Raw genomic sequence first — 22,517 nt, 5'->3', positions numbered from 1 at the left:
TGCCTCCTTGTGTGAGGTGAAGGTATTTTATTTTATTTGCATTAAATGTTTATATCAAGTTGAAAAATCTTCTCTTGCTACCCTTTTCAATGAATCAAGTTATATAAACGTATTTTCTTTAATAGGTTCCCTGGAGTCACTTTTTCCATTTTTTTCATGGATCTCTTTTTCTCTGAACAATTCATCTGCAACATTATATGTTTAAAATGTAATTCTTCCAAGGCCCCATGGTGTTATTCATCTAAGGCTTTTCCCATTGAGTAGCCATAATTAGTTTTGTTGTCCATTCGCTACTATTTCAGAGTGAACAAGCAAGACTTAAAGGTCAAAAGAGCAAAATACAGGAGTAAGAGCTGAAGGCAGTTTTGAAACTTTTTGAAAATTGTGACAAAAAGATCCATCAGTTCAAAAAGTACACTCAGAAAATTCATTTGAATTGCCTGAAGTTCCCTGATTGAAGATGTGTTTTCATTTTTTCTGATCAATAAGTGATATAGTTGTGCTTTAAGAGGAAAATAAGTTGAATAAAAACATTCTTTTGAGCCCCGTGGGGCATAACTTGTCCTCCAGAGCTAAAAGTCCAATTGCTTATTTAAATAACAATACAAAACAGAATATAACTAATTATTGGAAATTTGATGGACAATAAAAAAAAATATTGCAGAACTTCTGAAGATATATATGTTTCTGTAAGCTGAAGGTAGGTGACAAAATTTAAAGATAAATCTTGAAGGGCAATATCTGGTGATTTATTAAAAAATAAATTCAGTAGCTCACCGAATTAATGATAACACTAAAGAATAAGATTCAAGGTGGGCTGGAAAAAATGCTCCAAGTCAAACCTTAGAACTGGTTCTGCTATTGGAAAGAAAGAAAGAAAAAGAACTGCATCCAGAGAATGTGTATCCCTTGCTTCTCAAAGTATATTTAATCCAAAAGCTTAGCCAAAAGACCCAGGACATTTGGTTCCTATGATGGTTTAGATATGAGCTATCTACTAAATAGCTCTGGTGAAGGGAGGTCTCTCTCTCTGCTTTCTGGTAGCCAAGTCCTGAGTTGTTTTCCTCCCCCACACTCTTCCACCATGATGTTCTGCCTCACCTTGAGCCCAGAGCAACAGAGTCAGCCAACCATGAACTGAGACCTCTGAAGCTGTGAACCCCCAAATAAACTCTTCCTCTAAAATTGTTCTTGTCAGATTCTTTTGGTTCCAACAGTGAAAAAGCTGACTAAACCACTTCCCAAAATGTAGGTCCTAGGCTTAATATGCCCAACCTCAGAGGAAGCTAGGGAAGCGCAATTCCTCTCTAGGAGGAGGAAGTAGTCGCCATACAAAAATGGCTGGGAGGGAAAGGGAAACTTGGAAACGAGACATGGATGGGAAGACACTGGGTAGCCACAGAGGATTGTAGACCCTCACTACAAGCATCATTTTATCATTCAACATCAGCTACATTCAACCTGAAAAAATTTTAACAAGGAGAATATATCTCTGCTCTTGAACTCTTAGTATTTTTAAACTCCTTCAGCTCAACCTCCTTAATGAAGAAATTAAGACTTAGAGAGATGAAAAGATATGTGCGGGTCACACAGATGAGTACAGGAACAGCCATGTCTAATACCCTAATTATCTAATCCCTATACAGAGTAATGCTTTTGTCCCTATACCCTGTGCAATTATGAGAGAAATTCCTACTCCTTGGAAGAATGAAAGCAGCTGATCACGTCTTCCCTCTGCCAGAGGGAGCCCTGTATTTCTGCCAGTGAGATGCGATGTTCCCACACAGTAAGCTCTGTCCTAAGGCTTTGCAATGAAGCCCTACATGATTATCCTTTTTGACCATCCCTGGCCAGGGTTCCTTTGTTCCATAACCCCCTCCCTGGTCAGTTTACATTGTGTTTTTTCTACAACATAATGTATTCCCTTTGAAACTTTGGAGCATGCCATTTGGGACATGACTCAGTGGGAAGAATTATTCAAGAATGGTTCTGTCCCTTACTGTCAAGAAGACTTGTATACTCTGTGTCCTCTTTCTGGGACTCACTTTCTGGGTCTGTGATAGTTGGTACTTATTTCTCAGGTTTTTAATTTTGTTTAGGTTACATTTGTTTCTTTTCAGATCAAATGAGACAAGGATGTACAAAGTCAATGCTTGAGAAATGTTCATTGAAAGAAAGAGTGGAGAGTGAACGTTGTTTATATTACATATTTGTATAATATATATACATGTATATACACACATATATGTATATATGTAAGAAAAACAGAATTCTGCTCTAATGTATAACTAATTAGAACAAATTAAAATAAAATTTAAAATAATTTTTAAAAAAGGAAACCAGAATTCTCTCACACACTCAGCCTCAGTCCCATTTTCTGTCTCCTTAGTTGTCTTTTCTTCTTTCCTTCCCTGTTTTTTTATTCTTCCCCCTTCTTTTCTTCCTCATACATATGTAATAAACAGACATGTAGCACTTGTGTGTATATTTATCAAGAAGCAGGTACTATTTCTACCTATCAGGGTCTTAAATATTTCATTAGAGAAATGTAAAACTTGGAGACTCTTCACCAACATGTGACACTTGCTTGGCCCTCTAATGGTTTGGATATGAGGTTCCCCCACCCTTAACCCAAGCTCCTATTAATCCAGGAATTTTCAGACTTGAAATAATTAGATTATGAGAGCTGTAACTTAAGCAGTCCATCCTCTTTCAATGAACTGACTGGGTGGTAACTGTAGGAAGGTGAGGTATGGCTGTAAGAGGTGGGTCACTGGGTGCCTGCCCTGGAAGGGTTCATCCTTACTGTGCTGCCCACCTCCACGTGGCTTCCTGACCCTGCCTTGAGCTAAGCACTTTCATTGGGCCATTACCCCATGATGTGCTCCCTCACATTGATCTCAGAGCAATGGAGTTGGCCATCTATGGACTGAGAGCTCCGAAACTGTGAGCCCCAAATAAACTTTTTCTCCTCTAAATTGTTCTTGTCAGGTGTTTTAATTACCGTGGTGAAACAAATCAAAACAGGCTCCATTATTCCAAAGTTTTTGACTCTTACTCTTATTTTTGAAGTCAGGAATCCTTTATTGATTGTCACAACATATTTGACCCAGTAACCTTCCAAATTGCTCTAACCTCCTTAGAAAATTGGGGACCCATCTCCCAAGTACATAGAAACTTATTTTGGGTTATATTTCTCAAAAGTACTGACTTGAATATTTTTAATTTCCTTTTGTTATTTTGGGTCTGTGATTCTAAATGCCTTATTTCAGTGATGCTCAACAATTTCTGCTTTTTTTCCAGATATAATGTGTTTGTAGCACCTTGCTTAGTGTCCCACAAAAGACATCAATGTTATTCATTGACTTGCCTATCACTTGTCACAGAAATCACTAAGCACATGCATGGATGGGCCAGTTCTTATTAGAGAAATTTCAGTCTAAGTAGTAGCATAAGATATCCTGCATTATACATTGTGATATTAGATTGGAATTTCTGATATCTTAAAATTTATACCTATAAAAACTGCAATTGTACATAGTTAAAACCAATATATGTACTGTGGAATTACACAAGACAGAAACCATAAGCTGCTTTCTGTCATTGAGTGATGACAGGCATTTACTTTTCTCTACCTCTGCAGGCCTCCGTTTCTATAACTTCAAAATGAAGCTTTAAATTAGGTGATTTCTCGCTTTTTCTCTAGCCTTTTTAAAATCTATATACATTGTCCATGAAAACCATTTAAGCTTATCTTTAAAAAGAACTTTAAAAAATTGTTTAAAATTTCCAATGAGAGAGCACATAAGACACTTTGAAAAATAGTTCTGGAAGATTTTATACCAGAGCCTGTTTGTACAAACCTGGAGATGAGCTCTACCACAGGCATGAGAGAAGTTAAAGAAATGAAAAGTGTATGCTTTTCCCTCAAGTGACATCTACCTACCAGCCCTGTGGGAATATTTGCATGAGTATGGTACCCAATTTGTAGTCAGGCCAGAGTGAGCCAGTGGACTCTTATGACTTAGAATTCTATGATAGATTGGCTACTACTAAGTGTTCATCACTCAGGCTCATGGCCTCAGAATCAACCTTGGCCTCTGCCCTTTGCTTTCTCCGTTCACTGAGTCGCCATGTTTCCATCTACCCACTGTTCCTGACCTGTTCTTCTGTCCCATGCCTGTCATCAGAAGTCAGACCTCATCAACTACCACCTGGATTAATTTTGTCACCAACAGCTGCTCTTCCTGCTGTTAAGATCCCCCCTCCCATTCTTATATTCAACCTACATTAGACTCTTTGATATATTTTCTTTAGAGTTCCAGTAATATTAATTGACTTTCTAATGTCTACCAAATCTCTTGGTGTATTAAAATAGTATTCTAATATCTGTTCCCAAACATCTGTCTTATCTTTTCAACTCCTGGTTCCAATCCTGATTTTTTCAAGGTTAGTTCAAGGTCAAACATTTCTTAAAATCTCTCTTAAGTGTTAGAATCAATTTCCTGAAGCGCCAATCTGACTCTCTTATACCATGCATGAATTCTTAGCATAAAGTATCATTCACTGTGTACTCATCAGACCATCTTTTCATTGAAAAAAAAAAAGAGAAAGTCCTTTAATATGATAGCCCCTATTATCACTTATGCAGTGATTAGTATATGAATTTAAAATGAATAGAAGGTTTGCATTTTCTTTAAGGTAAAGTATGGATTTACTTATTTTGAGATTAAAAATAGGATGGAATTATTTTTATACTTTGTAGCTAAAAAATTAAAATTAAAAGGTTTGTAATACTTTAATATCTTCTTTTAAAATCCTGTTCAAATTTCATCATCCATTTCTTTTGAGAGAAAAAGCATGTTCTTCTTATTTAATAATGGCATTTGAGTTTCAGAAAATGTGTTCTTATTAATTTAACGTAGGTACTTCAGTACTTTGCTAAGTAGAGATATTCTACAAGTTCAATTCTAATCATAACTTCTTGGCTTAGTCATTAAAGTTTATCTCTCCTTTTGAGTCATGCATAAGACAATGTCTAGCCTTTCCATCAGTAAAAGTCAAAGAGTTTCTTTAGTTTCCAAATAAATATACCACCCCATCCATCAGGTTGAAGAACAGGACTAAATACATATCCAGAATAAATAACTCCATTAGTCAAAAGAATAGACTCATCAATCAGCCTCTGAGGTCAAATATTTGACAGGTGCCAATGAGCTCTTTCTAAAATCACCTTCTATAAATGAAGACATTAAAGGAGTTAACCAAGGTGATTTCAAGGGGACTTCCAGACTCACTGGGACAAAAGACACCAGTGGGCTCTGCTCAAGGTTGCAGGATGAACTCCAAACCCGAGTGTACTCTGTGATATTGATCCAAAGAGGTAAAACGAGTGAACTGAGGAGAAATATTTATCATTTTTACACAAAAATGACATTTAACATTCAGAGATATCAGAGCATAGAGGAGGACAATATTTACTACTATCATTAATCTAGTTAGAATTCCTGTTGCCTTCCTAAAGAGAACAAAAACATAAGTGACCTGATCTTCATTGGCACATTTGAGGAAGATTTTGAGTCTCTTTTTAGAAAACGGTCATGAAAATAAATAGATGTTTAGCTTACTATCCCTGAGTACATTACTTATTAGGCAGTCTATACTCTGATAAGAAGGAAACAAGATATTTTTATTTGTTTTATCTGAATGCATGCATTTACTAATCACCTGGACACAACGAGATATACTCTCTCTGACAACACAGCTGCCTCTCCCTCTGCCCTGTGCCTCAGGCAAACTTCTCTGTTTACAACTCTTGCCAACCAACCTCCTTCACCTGACAATGAGAAGTGGAGCTGGGAAGCCAAGGTCAGGGCATGGCATTCCTGTTCTGTTCTGTAACTATGGTCTCCATCCTTAATTCAGGTAGCTGAGTGACAACCACAAAGAAACAAGAGAACCATAGAGTATCACTGAAACCTCTTCAATCAAGTGGAGAAAACACTAAGAAGTCCCAATACAAGAAAAATAGTTCGCAATACTTCTAGGTGATTAAAATTAGTCTGAATTCTTTTAGTTATCATCTCCTTGAAGATATTTAACTCTCTCCACAGATTTCTGCCCTTATCTGAGTTAGTGCTGTGTGTGTGTGTGTGTGTGTGTGTGTGTGTGTGTGTATTTCTGTGTACACATATGGTCATATATAAAATAAAACCCAACAGGTTCTGTATTTCTTTCCAGTTCTTCCTGCCTTCCATTGAAAACTATTTGCCCTCAATACTATAGGTAAATATTAAAAAAACAGACTATCTCCCCATCAGGATACTCCCCAAAATCTGATGTCCTGAAAGACTTGTTAGCTTTTTCATCAGATAAGGATCTTGTTTACTAACTTAGAAGCATATTCCACTGGTCAGAATTTCAGACTTTGGTGCTAATTTTAGATAATTGAGCACTTATAGCACTACTAATATCACTTGCACAGGGCCAACCTAGATTTCTAATATCCATGCATCACTGTCTGCCTAAAAGGGATAGAGCACTGGGAATAAACAGCAAGCATCAGTGAATGAACTCAGCAGCCACAAACAAATTACCAGAGACATGTACCTTCCTGAGAGGCAGAGAATTATGGAAGCAATATTGCATGATGGGATATGTAACTACAGCCTTGGAGGATCATGTGTAGATGAAAACCAATTAAGTAAAGCACTTAGGAAAATTGCTTTCTACTGTCTGGATGAGAATTTATCACAAGACATGGTTTTTAAGTGAAAAACCTTACATGTAAACCTGGACTAAGTGTTTTGTCCAAGGTGACACAATAAGGCAAGTGATAGAGATAAAAATAGAATGCTTGAAACCAGCGTCCTGATCTAATCACTAGACACTTTGCAAGTTTATCTGAAAAGGTTCTAATGCAAAATAGAACCTTAAGAGTGAGGGGTCAGCATCAGAATTGCAGCAGCCAACTGGGCAGCAACAGAAATGGAATTGATTGTTTCTGTAAAACGTGATAAATTTTTATCAATAAGGGCAGACACAGCAAAAGAAAAAGAATTGCAACTATATGTGTTAAGAAGGACAAAGCATTTTCTACACTGAAATGACTTTTGTTAATCATTACTAGTTATTAAAGATCACACAATGTCTGACCTTCTTTAATCCTCAAGTCATGGCTGAAGTTATAAGCAGGTAATTTCATAATGTTTTTGTCTACTTTATAAAAGTCTATTTTGCTCTGATTTTTCTCACTCATTTAAAGTTTTCCAGAACAGTTACTAAACATCAAATTCTGTGAAGTGGATAGAAAAAAATGGATGAAGTTTATTTCTATCTGTCCAGTATTGCAGGTTCTGAGCTCATGGATTCCTAAAAAATACTTCTGAATACAGGCAGTGCTCTAAAAAAAAACCCAAAAAACAGTGACAAGGATCTTTGGGAACACAGTGGGGGAAGGAATGCAGTGAGGCCAGGAAGAAAGAAAAGTTTTGTTGGCATAAACTACAGAGATAAATTAGACCATGGGAGCTCATAAATTTGTAGGTAAAACAAGGGAATGACATGGGAGAGAAGTGAATTCTGAGCAAAGGGAACAAAGTGAGCTCTTCCGTGTTAAGTACTTAAAGAATTTATCTTTTTAGACATTTATTTCTAACATCAGTCCAGATTTTAGATCCCATTATCTATTTTGCATTTAATCTCAATGATTCTCAGTTTCCTGACCTATATGTTGGTGATAATGAGAGTATTGTTCTAATATGGTAGTTCTGAAGATTGAGAGATTCCATTTAAAGATTTTAATAAAAACCTGGTAAGCTGTGAGTTCTGCATGTAATGATTATAATTATTTACTCAATGCATACTGAATATAAATCTTCCCTTTTTCCATGGTGGATATGAGTTATATGAGACCATCACTCGTCCAACCCATCAAGGAGAACCTAAAGTCAGATCCAATCAATGCCATTGCCCCAGTGGTTTCTCACGTGAATAATTATGACAAATATTAGGTGCATTAGGTCATTGTTGTCTGGGAGGGAAGCATCCAATTAGCCAGCCCTTACAAACTAAGAGATGAGCAAAACAGATTCAGTTGGCAAGAGCTGCAGAGTGCAAGGCCCTAATGAGATGGGGAGCAAGCAAGTGTATTTTGATATGAAGAAAAAAAAATACAGTGTCACAGTGGAAAATACTGGAGGCCATAGGATATCAGAGGAGTGTATTATTCAGAGAAATTTTACCTACATCATAATTCTGACTGGTGATAGTCCTCATGAGGCTGTAATTAGAGTACAATCTATTATATTAGAGAGAATGCCTCTAAACTCCATCAAATAACCAAATGGCTGGATAATTGGGGCTTCAGGAAGGGTGAAGAGCATGGGAATAAAACCTGCACTGTTTGTTTATAGAACATTATCCTCCTCCTACCTAAAGAAACTTAAGGAGATTTTATGAATAATGTGTCTAGAGTGGGGTGCAAATTAAAAATTACCATATATTTGGATACTATTAAAAAGTAAAATTAGATTTACTGGAGAAAGCATTTTATACTACTGTGAGTAGGTAATTTTCAGAATAACTTGTGTATGTGTGTGTGTCTCACACACACACACACACACACACACACAAACACACACACAGACTTGTAAAGATGCAGAAAAGAAATATCTAAATTTAACCTGCATTTGCCATTTAAGGAGCCACGACACAGTTTGGAGAATAATTAAGACTGAATTGCCCATTGAAAAGTGACAGATGCCCATGCTCTCTTGAGAAGTAAGAGGAAGTGAGAAAAAAATTGACTTCTTAAAACATCAATTGCTTTAAAAAGTGGAGCCTAGAGAAAATGTGGTAAAAGACTTTTTTTTCCCCAAGTCATATAGTCTCTGTTTATTTTATCCTAGAAATAAATATTAATTTTAAGCAAAGAGAATGATGCTATCGCTGCCTGGTCTTATTATATCTAACTTATTTTGGAAGTTTTAGTACCACATAAGAAGAAGGAGAATTTTGCATTTTTCTTTGGTCAGTAACATGAAGTGAACTGCACATCCTTCCTGAAGTAGCAGTGATTAAATATTCCCCATATATATGGGACCTTGTGTTTAAGAATAATAAAAACCCAATTTTATTTCTTACCTAAGTCAACAACCTAACCTAAGAAAAATGATCATTATCCAAATTCTGAAAATGAATATTATTAGACAGAGCCTACAACAAACAAAATACCAGTGCCAAAACAGTGGAGCAGTCAGGAGAAAAGGCTCTGGCATGAGGCATACTTGGGCTGGCACCCCTGCTCTGACGCTTATTCAATCTGAGGTCTTGGCAAGTCACTCAATCAAAGACTATTTCCTTAATCATAAAATAAGAATAATATTATAGAACTCAGAGAGTGGATAAAAGGAAACAATTCATTTAAAAAGTACTTGTCATTTAATAAAACCCTGATAAATGCTATTTATTATCACTGTCATTGATATTAAAATGTATTTCTAAGTCATAAGGCAAGAATATAGCAGAGTTAGAACTTAAACCAGGGTCTTCTACTTCCACATGCACAGTTCTGAATATTTTGTACACTGATACTAACAATTTTCCCAGAGAATACTGTATCTGTGAAGCGACACTTCACCTCATTAACGATTTTTTAAATATTAAATTAATGGCAATTGGGGTGTCAAACCTTTTGTAACCTTAGAAACTCTGTTTAGAGCATAGCCTTCATAGACTTTGAGAATAGACCCATCCAGTGGAACAAAAAATGCATAGTGTCTCTCTCTCTCTCTCTCTCTCTCTCTCTCTCTCTCTCTCTCCATGTGCACTGGCAAATAGGGTAAATATGGTAGCATGTGGTGAAGCTGCATGGACCACATCAAGTTCATTTCATTTGTGAAACCAACTGAAAGAAATGGTTGTGTGTTTGCCAAGCCCTTTGCTGATGGCAACATGTGCACCTGTCACCACAAGGTCAATGGAGACTCCCTGAACAGTGTCAGTGTCCTGTAAAGTGAGGCATAAGGGGCTGGTTGGCTTCAGTGCATTTCCACTGACCATACCACAGCTTACAGTGTGCTTTGCAGGAGACATCAAGGTATTTCATGTGGTAATCAAACCAATGGACACTATTAAGTCTGCTTTTAGTTGAATGAATGACTATTGTATAAGTACTGTGTGTGTAGTTCAAGCCCTATAAATGCAGCCAGGTTGCAAAATGTGAGACTCAGCATCTTCACACCTTTTCCTTTCCACTTGCTGAACATCTTAAATATGTTTAATCCAAACTCAATTACAATTGCCCCTTGAATTCTAGGAACAGTTTAACCTGAGACAGAAACCTCTTTAGATCCATACTCTGGGTTTCTTTTTTTTTTTTTTTTTTTTTACAGTTTTATTGATATCTCTATTTTTCAGTTCCTCAATACTTCATGCTTACCAGAGTTTATTCAACAACTATGCAAGCATTTACTGAATGCCTACAATGTGTTTCAAATTCTGATATATGTAAACAGAATGAATGTAAATAGGCAAAAATGCATGCCCCCTTAAGCTTACAGCCTGCTGAATGAAAACAGACAATAACGTAAGTAAATTTAGAGTATCTGAGTAAGGGATTACTATGAAGAAGAAAGAGTAATTGGGAGTGTGTGTCTACATAAGACATTCAGTTGCAATTTTAAATAAGGATGATTAAGAGAGAAAATTATGAGAATAGTTTTGAAGAACTTAAGGAACAAACCAAACAAGTATATAGAGAATAGTGTTCCAAGTAGAATAAACAAAAGTCTAAGGAATGAGGGTGACTGATAGGTTTAAGAAGAGCAGGGAGGAAGCCTGGCTAGAGCATAGTAGAAAAGGAGAGCAATAGATGAGACTGGAGAGGCAACATAACACAGGGCACAGAACTACCATACCTTGGTCTGTATTTGTAAACAGAAGCATAATACAATCTTAGTCATTGTTCAACAGGATCATTATGGTCTGCTAACTGTTTTTGTACAATCTGTGAGATGAAAATGTTTGCGACATTTTTACTTGGTTGAAAAAATCAAAGCCACACTATTTTATGACATGTGGAAATCCTATGAAATTCAAATTCTGTAAAGTGTTGTTAGGACAAAGCCAACTCATGCATTTACTATTGTCCTTCTTTGCTCTCAAAATAAATGGCAGAGATGAGTAGTTGTGATAGTAACTAGATGGCTCCCAAAGCCTAAAATATTCACTCTCCAACTCTTTACAGACAAGTTTGCTGATCTGTAGGTTGGTTATAAAAGGAAAATGTGGAAGAAAAATAGGGTATGGGGATGCATTGCAGGAATCAAAGCAAGAGGTGATGGAGGATAGGACCAGGTGATCAGAGGTAGGAATGGTGAGAGATAACCTGGTGCTGGATCTATTTGGAAAGTAAACATAAGACTATTTGCTAACATCACAAATGGCATGAAGGAAAAATAGAGGGGTCAGTATAATTCTAAGTTGGAGCTCCCCAACTTAATATACTTTGAAACTTGTCATTGTCCCTGCATTCTTAACCTTGGAGATTCCCTTCTACCTCATGATTCTCCAGGAGAGGGCTCTGGTATTTACTGGCCAATCTTCCTCTCAGATCATGGTTCTATCTTTTTCTTTTAATTTTTATGCCTGAGTTTATATTCCAGGGCATGGAGAGAGGAGAAGGTAAGAGTTAAGAAGAAGATATTTAAAGAGAATTATTTGAATTTCCCTCTTTCTTCTTGGTTAAGGGTTACTAAGAAATTCCTTAGAAACCCTGGCACTGAGGACCTTTTACATTTGCCCCTACAAGAGGGATTCAAGAATTAGCTTTTTTTTTTTTTTTTTTTAACAGCAAGCTACTCCTCCAGAACAAAACATATAAAATTAAACATACAAGCAGCTAACCTACCAAACTCAATACAGTCATCCCTCAGTATCCATGGAGTGTTAGAGTCTGTAAACAAGTCAGGATGGCGCCTGGCATTTTGCCAGAGGGAGTGGTTTGTGAAGTAAGGCCAGCAAATCATTAAGTGTGGAGATTCCTTATTGGTTGACTGCTGTATCTAGTTTATGCTAATTAAGATAAGCTGTGTAAAATGTATAAATACCTCTGTTGTCCTACAATAAATGGCTCCTACTCCTGCTGTATCAATGTACACAAGTTGCTTGTCACCCCCGGTTATTTTGCTGCAGCCGGACTGCGGCAGATGGTGGCCTGTTACGGGGAGCCCTGAGACACTCGGGGGTAAGTGACCAAAAAAAAAACAAAAAAAAAAACTGCCTGTCCATAGATAGGACGGGAGCAAATCTGCTCGTCCCTAGGCAGATAGGGCAAGAGGAAAAATGGCCATTTTGAGAAAATGGAGAAGATTGATACAGTATGTTTGTGTCTTGTTTTGTCTTGGTGTATTGTATTGTCTTTGTGACAAAAATATGGAAGGTGTGAGAAGTAAATTACTAAGGAAAGAGGGCACCCCAGTGGAACCAAGAGCAATTAGGGCATGTGTTGATAAAAGCTCAGGAACCCTAGTCAGAAAGAAAAAGAAAGTTCAGAAGAAGAAAGATTATCAGAAAAAAAGTTGCAGCAAAAGGCTATTACTGAATAGTTTTCGTTACTGGAGGGTGCATGAATCGGTGCAGCGGCTGCCACATGTGTGCCACATGCGCAAGCCGGTCATGGCGCAGCAAAGACTTTCCAAGCAAAGGCAGCTGGTCTTCCCTGGTCCCCGCCCGGGGAACAGGATGCCACTGCCAGAACCCAAATCCAGACCTGACCCGGAGGCACGGTCTCAAAGGCTCTTGCTCCCTATGCTGGATGGCAGTTTGAGTCCCAGACACTCCCCGTCTGGGGCTGCCCAGGACTCTACAGCTGGCAGAAGACGCTACCAGTGTCCCTGAAGTTTGATCATTTCCAAGGCCGGTAACGACAATGGTTCTCCCACACCTGGAGGCTGATGAGTAATGAGTATTATTAAGGCTTATTTCAAATGTAAAAAACCTTGAGAGAATGTACTAAATTGTTCAGAAGGTTGTTTTCTAGCCATCCCTGCCTTCCTCCCAGCGCCAGTGAAGATGAAGGTGGAAGATTTTCCAGTGTTGCTGAGAACCGGACGAGACTTCAGATCAAGCTAGCTGCCTGCAGAACTTACCTGGACTGTGATTTAAGCTAGCTGCCTGCAGAACTTACCTGGACTGTGATTTAAACTAGCTGCCTGCAAAACTTACCTGGACTGTGATTTACCTGGACTGTGAGTTAATCTATTGAGACACTGCTTTACCTGGAGTGAGACAACAAACTGTAATCTACAACAAATTGAAACTCAGTATCTTTACTAATGGTGTCATTGCTGGTATAATTTTTCCAAGGGCTTCTTGCATGGAGCCATCAATTGGCTTGGTATTGTGGCATTTTGTATCCCCCTCTTCTGCTTGTAGCAGATTATTTATGGTGTTTGTGTAAAAACCACTATGGTCGTTATTTAAAATAAACAAAAGGGGGAAATGTTAGAGTCTGTAAACAAGTCAGGATGGCGCCTGGCATTTTGCCAGAAAAATGTTAGAGTCTGTAAACAAGTCAGGATGGCGCCTGGCATTTTGCCAGAAAAATGTTAGAGTCTGTAAACAAGTCTGGATGGCACCTGGCAAAATGCCAGAGAGAGTGGTTTGTGAAGTAAGGCCTGTGAGCCATTAAGTGTAGAGATTCCTTATTGGTTGACTGATGTATCTAATATATGCTAATTAAAATAAGCTGTGTAAAATGTATAAATACCTCTGTTGTCCTACAATAAATGGCTCCTACTGCTGTATCAATGTACACAAGTTGCTCTTCACCCCCCGGTTATTTTGCTGCAGCCGGACTGCGGCAATGGAGGATAGGTTATGGGACCCCTGCAGGTACCAAAATCCAGTTAACTCTTAATTCCCTTATATAATGATATGTAACCAACAAACATCCTTAAATATACTTTAAATCATCTCCAGGTTATTTATAATACACAATAAGATACAAATGATTTGTGAATAGTCATTAAAATGTATTGTTTATGGAATAACAACAAGAAATATCTGTATAAGCTCAATACTTTTGCAATGTTTTCTCCAAATATTTTTGTTGTGCTGTTGGCTGACTGCACACAGGTGGAACCCATGGGTATGAAGACCAACTATATCGTCTTTTTAGGATACTAAATAAAATAATTGACTTCTCATCCACTTTTGTCAAAGAGAAGAAACATGGAAGTTTACTAAAATTGCTATGAGAGTTTGCCAGTACTTCCTAGCACCAGTATTAACATGATGACTTAACACACAATATTTCTCTTGAGATCTAAAAAGAAACTGAAATATATGGTTGTCATTAGAGTTCTGATGATTTTTTTTCTCTTTTTTATTCTTTTGTCACAACTTATCTAGACATCAGTTTCTCCCTCAAAAAGTGACATAGGAAGATCTAACTCTTTTTAAGGTTCTTTTTGGTTTCATCATCTTGTGTTTCTGAGTCCCTTGGAGTATCTTCTAATATTTAAGAAGCTTAGAGATGAAGGTCTGATTTAAAACTCTGTCATCAAAAATTCAATTCCTTGCATTTTAAGCCGTATGTATTCCTTCTTAAGCTTGTTTCTGGTTCTATTCCTACAAGATAAATGTTTTGCATAGAAACAGTCACTTTGCCACATCTTTTGTTCTTACTTAGAATCAGAGGTCAGGCTCCTTTGCTTATAATGTCATAACTACTAGAATTGGCTAAAGGCTGTAGTGAATGCCAATTCCTACACCTGCAGTTAGAAGCCAATTATTTTTTCCCTTAAAATAATATGTGTCCTGTAGTTAAAACATACAGCTAAGTAATGATAACCAATTGAGGACTGAGCAGGAGGTGACAGAAGAGGGCAGTGGGGTGAGAGAAAGGTCAGAATATAGTATTCACTGAGAGGAACCGGTCACAGAACTATGGAACATTATAGCTAAAGAAGACCTTAGAGATCATGGTATCAGAAATATACCTAGGCCCCAACCCAGTCTTTGGAAATATAATGTACCCCTCAGCTGAAGACTAAGAAATTCAGGTATGTCAAACAATATTATTTCTATTTTATTTACATTCTGCAAAGAAGGATATAATTTAAAAATAGTAAAGCACATTGAGAAAGTCAGACAGATACAGAAATGAATCTTAGCTCTACCATTTCTTAACTCTGGATCCTAGAGCAATTTAACTCATTTCCCACGAGTAAATGGGACAATCATAGCTAACTCAAGGGAATTGTATTACTGATGATGCAGGTGAATCATCTGACACTAAGTAGGCAGTTAACAACAGCATTCTTTACTGTGTTCTGTATAAATTTTTGTTTACAGTGCCCCTCCAACTTATTCCCACCTCTAATGTTTTCTGCAGTTCTATTCTCTAATCTTCTAGAACCCTCTTAAATATTCCATGTATTTTCTTCAACCTGAGGGGGACTCCAAAGATCCTCGAATATTCTTTGTCTTCTGCTTGGTCAGGCTGGAAATTTAGAAATTTCAGGCACCACTTTACAAGTGCCAGCACTGTTCTCTGCTGTGATTTTCTGAAACAGACTTTGTTGACTCTGTCCTGGAAGCTATCTCCACCTCAACCTATAATGAAATGCAAAACCATGCCTCATTAAAGAATGATGAGGTACAATTTTGCAAGAATACAGGCACACACATACACTTATCAGATGTGCTATATACTTATGAATGGGTATGGAGGAACCCTTGAACTGGGGTCTTATGTTCCCTGATAAAGATCCTTAGGCGAAGCTAAGTCCATATGCAGTAAAACATATAGGGTTAAGGACTTCTTACCCCAGGTCTCATTAAAAATAGGCTGATGCATTTTCTCTTAGCTGGTAATGAGGAAATAAGAACTTTCCCCCTTATTTCTGCTTTCTTTTCAGGAATAAGTGAATGGTTTAGAAAGACAACAAAATACAGAAAATCTAGCAGGTTTGATCTAGTTTACCTCACTAACACATTCAAAGTTACCAAATCTGGGAGAGCATCCACAATTGGGAATCATAAACATAAATTTGTGATCCAGAATCAACTTGGAAGTGATGAAGAGAAGACATTCCAAAGTTCCCTAACATCTCCAGAAAAACTAAAGACTTCCCCAAATAAGCCAGAGGAGGCAGAGTTTGCTGCCCTCACATGCTGCCTTACAAAGCAATGATTAATCTAAGGGGAAAGGTCATTTTTAAAAATGTTTTCTGCATCTATGCAAATGCCATGAAAATCCACATGTCACATTTGCATTTGTCATAAGCCTCAGCACTAATAGCATAGTTAAAAGTCATGATGTCACTGCCATTAATCAGACCCTGTGGTGGCAGGCTTCAGTGTCAACTATTAATCACCAGTGTCTATAGACACATGTGTTTGGAAAGGGTAAGTTTAGATCTATAAAGTATGATTTACTTTCTTAAGTAGCATGATTGAAGATGTATTGCATCTTTCTCTGCTTTGGCATCATTCACCATTGAGTCCTTAGGAAAGATCTGGCATTTCCAAGATGGCATTTAAAGAGCTATTCTGAAACAGAATAAGATTTTAGAAGTTCTGAAAAGGCCATTGGTGAATATTTTGCTTCTCCTTTAAGGGCTTGACTCTCCCATACTGGAGTTCAGTCTTGATCTTTCTGAGCCACAGCTCTGCTTTCACAGAGCCAGACTTCCAAAGAATAGCATTTGTGAGTAAGTACCCTGGATCAAGCCCTAGCACATTTCTTTCCATTAGATCCTGTTTATTATCTCATTTCTGATATAAAGAAACCTCAGGGTTTATTTGCTTTTGAGCTGTAATGAAATCACAAGACTGATCACATTAAAGAAGAGTCACAAAGAGGAATTAGTTCAGTGTTTGAGAAAGGGAAATAAAAAAAAAATAGAAGACAGGGAGACAGGCAAATATAATGAGACAGGAAGCCAAAAATGAGGTGACAGGAAGAAAAAAATGAGAAAATAATAGAAAAACTGGTAAAATGAAGTTGATTGCAGGAAGGAAAAGAAATTGGTAGTGGAGAAGGCTATGGGGGAAAAGTCTGAGAAAGAACTGGACAGATCTATGGAAATCAAAGGCAGTGCCTAATTATCAGTGTGGAGTACCCTGATAACCTTTTCTAATGAGAACTGTACTCTTAGTCTGATCTATTCAGATTTGTCCTGGATTTAGCAGGTGTATGGTTTGTACAGATCTTTACACGACTTAATATAACTAAAAACATTTTCTATTTATTCAGTCTGAGAAGATACTACAAATGCTTCATGTGGATCACTATGTGATGCATATCCCCCATTATTTCTATGTGATTAGAAAGGTCTCACCATTTTATTTACTCCTGTTGTGTATTTTAAATCCTGTAGAAATGTAGAAGACACACTCACATAACAATCATCTAGCTTTCAAGCTTGAAATTGTAGCTCCTAGAAGAGTCATAAAGGTACGACAGGGATCAGAGCACCATGCTTTATTTAAAGAAAGAAAATAAAGTTGTATGCTAGTCTATTACAAGAAATGATTTTCATGCATCTGTCAGTTTCAGATAACATCTTTTACCACTGCAGCCTAGCTTCTTAAACCTTTACCATTGGTCTTTCTCATACACCTGACACTGCTCATATATCCCAGAGATGCCAAGCATGGCCTTTTGGTAAACACTAGTGATTTGGAAACTATTATTGCTGGAATAGAGTCGCTCGTGTGCTCATCATTTATCTGCATAAGAAAAAGAAGGTAAAATCACTGTTTTTAAAAACGATCATAAAGAAATGATAGATGTTTTAAGAGATGACAATATTTATCCTGACTTAAACAGGATACAATCTAAACATGGATTGATTAAACATCAAATGGTACCTTAGACATAAGTACAAGTTTATGCTTGTATGTATTGGTTATAAATAAACTTAGTTTAAATAAGAAATAAAAATAAGAAAAAATGGTTTATACACTTGCTTTGGGGACTCAAAATAATAGTTTGGCCCATCCCCAAAATATGTTAAATAAATGTAAGTAGAAGATAAGCTTGTGACACTTTCTACTCTCTTAGCAAAGATGATGCTAATAGTAGAGCCTACTTGAAGTCTAAATACATGGGAAACAAAAATTTTACCACGCTACATTTTCTGGATTATATCTACAACTTATTTTTCCAGTCTTCTAGAAAGCAAAGTTTCATGAATCTCCAATAACTTGAATAGCTATGCATACATGTATTTTTAAAAATTCTATAGTCTTTTCCATGTATAGAACTTACAACTTATAATTTTGACTAAAATAGGAAAAGTATGGGCAGTTATACTTTTATTTTTCTCTAATAGTTGTCATATAAAAGAATGATTTTCCTATAATTAAATGGACTTTGGAGTTTAAACTCAACTTTTGTGTTTCAACATCCAAGTGGATGGTGGAAAAAGGTGTAAAGTGGACTTTAAGCTCTTATCACTAAAAGCCGTAAAGTCTCTATGGACAACTAAGAATTAGACCCAGTTTTTATCAATATCTCCCCAGCACACACACATTCCCCTCAAAAAAATTTTAATTAGATTGTGACCTAGTAGAGTGAATATCTCACAAGCGGCCTGATCCCATCCTGCAGGCTAGTCACTGTAATTCCCTGATACCTCAAAAGAATCATGTAACAACAACCTCTTCCAACCAGCTGTTTTTTTTTTTCCTTTGATCTTTCTCCTTTGTCCTTTGCTCATTATTTTCTCATGGGGACCCATCCTCTAAGAGACAGAGATGACCAGGGAACAGGGGAAGAGGCTGGCCCACTGTTCCTCAACAAGAAAAATGTCAGTCTTTCAAACTGTTTTTTTAGCACTTCTGCATTTGTTAAAAACGGGTCCTTCTCTTAACCTCCTACCTTTCTTAATCTGTTTCCCTTAATTGGAGAACACAGTTTAAACACTTCCTGCCTTATTTTGGCAGACTTGTTCAGTTTCCCAAGGTGGTTAGGTCTTTAGTCTTCCTTCCTTTAAGAGCTGCATCTTAGCTGCTGCATTCACTCCACTAGGCTGGAAACTATTACACCAGAGGAAGGGCTTAATTTATCATGTGGGTTGGATGAATAAATAACAACATTATTTAGTACCTGGAGAAAAACCCATCAACTCAGTGGGTTTATTTAAATAACGGAACTATGAAAATATTTTAATTAGACCCATACATAGATATCACCTACTTTGAAATTACCAAAGCACTAAGAAAATAATTTGAACTCTTGACTTATTTCATGGGAAACTTCAAATGAAAGAAATGGAAAAAGCTTTTCCCTGTTCCTTTCATAACAACAAACAAGATCACATTCTATCAGCAGAATTAGGTGCTGTAACTAGGCCTCAAAGAGAAGGCAACAGCATTAAACCTTTATGACTGACCAGGAAAACATTCTACTGCCTCCTTTAAAAGTGTAAAACAAAGACAGTATCAGAGAGGGAAGAGATGAAACAGTGTTTTAATAGCATCTGGGAGCAACTTGAGAAACAGTTCAATGTTATATTTTAGCTGTAGAGATGGGGTAAGAATAAAATAAAATGAACCTTCCATTTGTGACTGCTGACAGAGAATTAGACCAGAGGCATAAAAGGAAAAAAAAAAAAAGCAACTAATAAATGGTAGAATTGGAAAGGTCTTAGTGTAGAGCCTATCCCAAATTATTGAAAAAATAGATCAGCTATAAACACACTGTCTCTCAATGTTCCACTTCAAGTAATTCAGGAAGACTTGCGCCTTCCAGGGTTGGTTATGAAAATAGAGCAATCACTCTGGCCAGACAAACAACAGTATAACTTCAAACACATAATATGTTTTTAAAGAGTGTATGTGAAGCAAACACTTTAAAATTAATTTCACTTTCTCACTGATTTTTACTGTAATGAGGACTATGTATAACCCTACTAAAATATTTGGAGATCAATTTAAGGGAAAAAAACAATAATTAGAGTAGCTACCACAGTTTTCAACCTTTGTTGACACAACATCTGCCTGTCTATATCTGAGCTCTTCTCAGTCTCCTCTGCCAGAAGCTAATCTAACTCCAAATAGTCCATATTACTGAAATGAGCCTTCTGCTTCCAGATATAATAAAGGAGCTTATAACAGGCTAACCCTTCCTCTGGACAAAATACAGAGAATGTAAGAATGGATCACAGACAACAAAGGCAGCCAGAATTTAGTGATCCAAGAATCTGAAAAGAAAAACACGCGGAGGTGAATGAACTTTCTCCATTGCTTTGCCCCTCCAAGCATTTTCCAATTTGGAAGCTGTACAGGGTAGAAAGCACAAGCAGAATGTAGGAGCTCAAAACTTTTGACAAGCTCGTGAGACTGGGGAAATAGAAATTGAAGTTCAGGATTAGCAAGGCAGACAGGACATGAGGGGGCTGAGATAGAAGGAACTTCAGAGAAGTGAATCCTTTTTTTATATGCCACTTTACCTCTCATGACATTTGAAGATTCCTAAGTAGTACTTGGTAAAAGACCTAGAGACACCCCGGACCACAACACACACACACACACACACACACACACACCAAAAAAAAAAAAAAATCCTTAAATTAAAAATCAACTGTGAATATGTCAAACTAAACAGGGATTTTAATAGCCTCATGTTGCAGGTACCAGGAAACAAAATTTGGAGAGCAAGGCCAGTTCAGGGAGGGTCATTATATTGGGAGTTCTGAAAGACTGTAGCCTATGAATAAGAGCAAACACTCCCCAAAACAGGCTCTCACAAAAGCTACAAATTGGTCTCAAATCATCTCAGTGGTTTAATGGATCAAGATAATCAATCCCTACTTTATATTTTCTCAACAGGGATATAACATTGCCACAAAGGCAGTAAAGATTGGTCCCTGATAAGGGGGAAAAAAAACCTAAAAAACGCATATGTTTAGTTTGTATCCTACCAAGGCTCAACTTTACCCAACAAATTTGTGTTTTAATCTCTTAATATTTATTTCCTTTCATTGAGTTTTGTTGGGTATGGCATGAACAACACTGACATTGAGTTTACTGAAGATGCAAAAAATATGTGTAAGAACAGTGCTACAAAACTATGGTGAATTGATGTCTATAATTGGGGGAACCTTGTCTGTATTCAGAATTGTATTGCAAGAGATGGCTTGTATGTGCCTAAAATCTGACTATCATATGGATATTGTTTATGCTGGCACACTCTTTGTATGTGACTTTAGCTTTGAAATTTTAATACAAGCTGTTTATATTTTTATTACTTCCTTTTGTAAAAGTCATCAAAGAATCATCAATTATGCTATGCACTTAAATGAACAAATGTTATCAATATCTGAATGACTAGCTGGCAGCCGCTTAAGTTCAGAATCATTTCATATGCAAAAGTTAAATTCACCAAAAATTACTGATTTTTATTGACACAAAATTTGAACATATTTATAGGGAACAAATGGGAACAAAGGACCAAAAACAAGAAGCAAAACTAGACAACAGAAACAGACCCACAGATGAAAATAAATATTGGAACAATCAGACATGGATTTAAATTTGTATGTAAAAATATGCCACAATAAAACCCATTCCTCTGTTTAATTAAAATTCACTAATAAAATAACTATAACTAATATATTCAGAAAATAGACGACAAGATGAAGAATTTCACACATAAATTGGAATCTAGGAATTGAAAACAGCAACTGTGGAACTAAAAAAAATGCAGAAACAGAAAATTGTGAACGCAATATATAGTTTGACAACACTTTCTATGAGCTTCAGTTCATACAAGGGACAGAAAAGAATCTCTACTCTCTTTCTCTTACTGATACCTAGTTTTAAGTTCATCTTTCTTAGTTCAGAATATAACTGTTGTTCTAGATCTGTTTCTCATAAACATACAAATCAATAACCTTCAATCACCATTTTTACTCTAGAGTCCAGCATATGCCTGCTATTTCATTCATCTTAATATATTTTCAATTCATTTTTAACACATCTTGAACTGAAGTAGATGAGCAATTCCAGAAGAATAATTGCTTTGTTGATGACACAAAATCCAGTATTTATTTCTCTTCCTCTGACATCTTCTTTTTAAAAAGAATCCTACTTCATGTATTTATAACTCTTATTGTTACTGTATTGGGCTTCTATTCTACATTGTCTACTTTTCTTGAAATATCTATTCCTCTCAGTTTCTTGAATGAAGTAGACATCATATTTCTCATACCTAAGTCTTTACCTTGGGATGAAGTTGAAGTTCATTAATATAGCACAAAAGATCTTTTATAATCTAAGCTTTGATTAACACTCCATTCCTTTTCTGCTGATCTTTGTAGTTACTTTTGGTTACCTTAAGCTCCCTAGCACACAAAATTCCAAAACCAGTCCCTACTATTCTCTCTACACAGAATAGCTTCCCCTTCTTCCTCTCAAGACAAAATCATACGCATACTTAAAACATTAGTTTAGATAATATGCTTAAGTGGCCTACTCCAAAGCTTTAAAATAGAGTTTAG

This window comes from Callospermophilus lateralis, chromosome 10 (genome assembly GCF_048772815.1).
Source record: "Callospermophilus lateralis isolate mCalLat2 chromosome 10, mCalLat2.hap1, whole genome shotgun sequence".
Classification (NCBI taxonomy): Eukaryota; Metazoa; Chordata; class Mammalia; order Rodentia; family Sciuridae; genus Callospermophilus; species Callospermophilus lateralis.
This window is presented reverse-complemented; position numbering follows the sequence as displayed.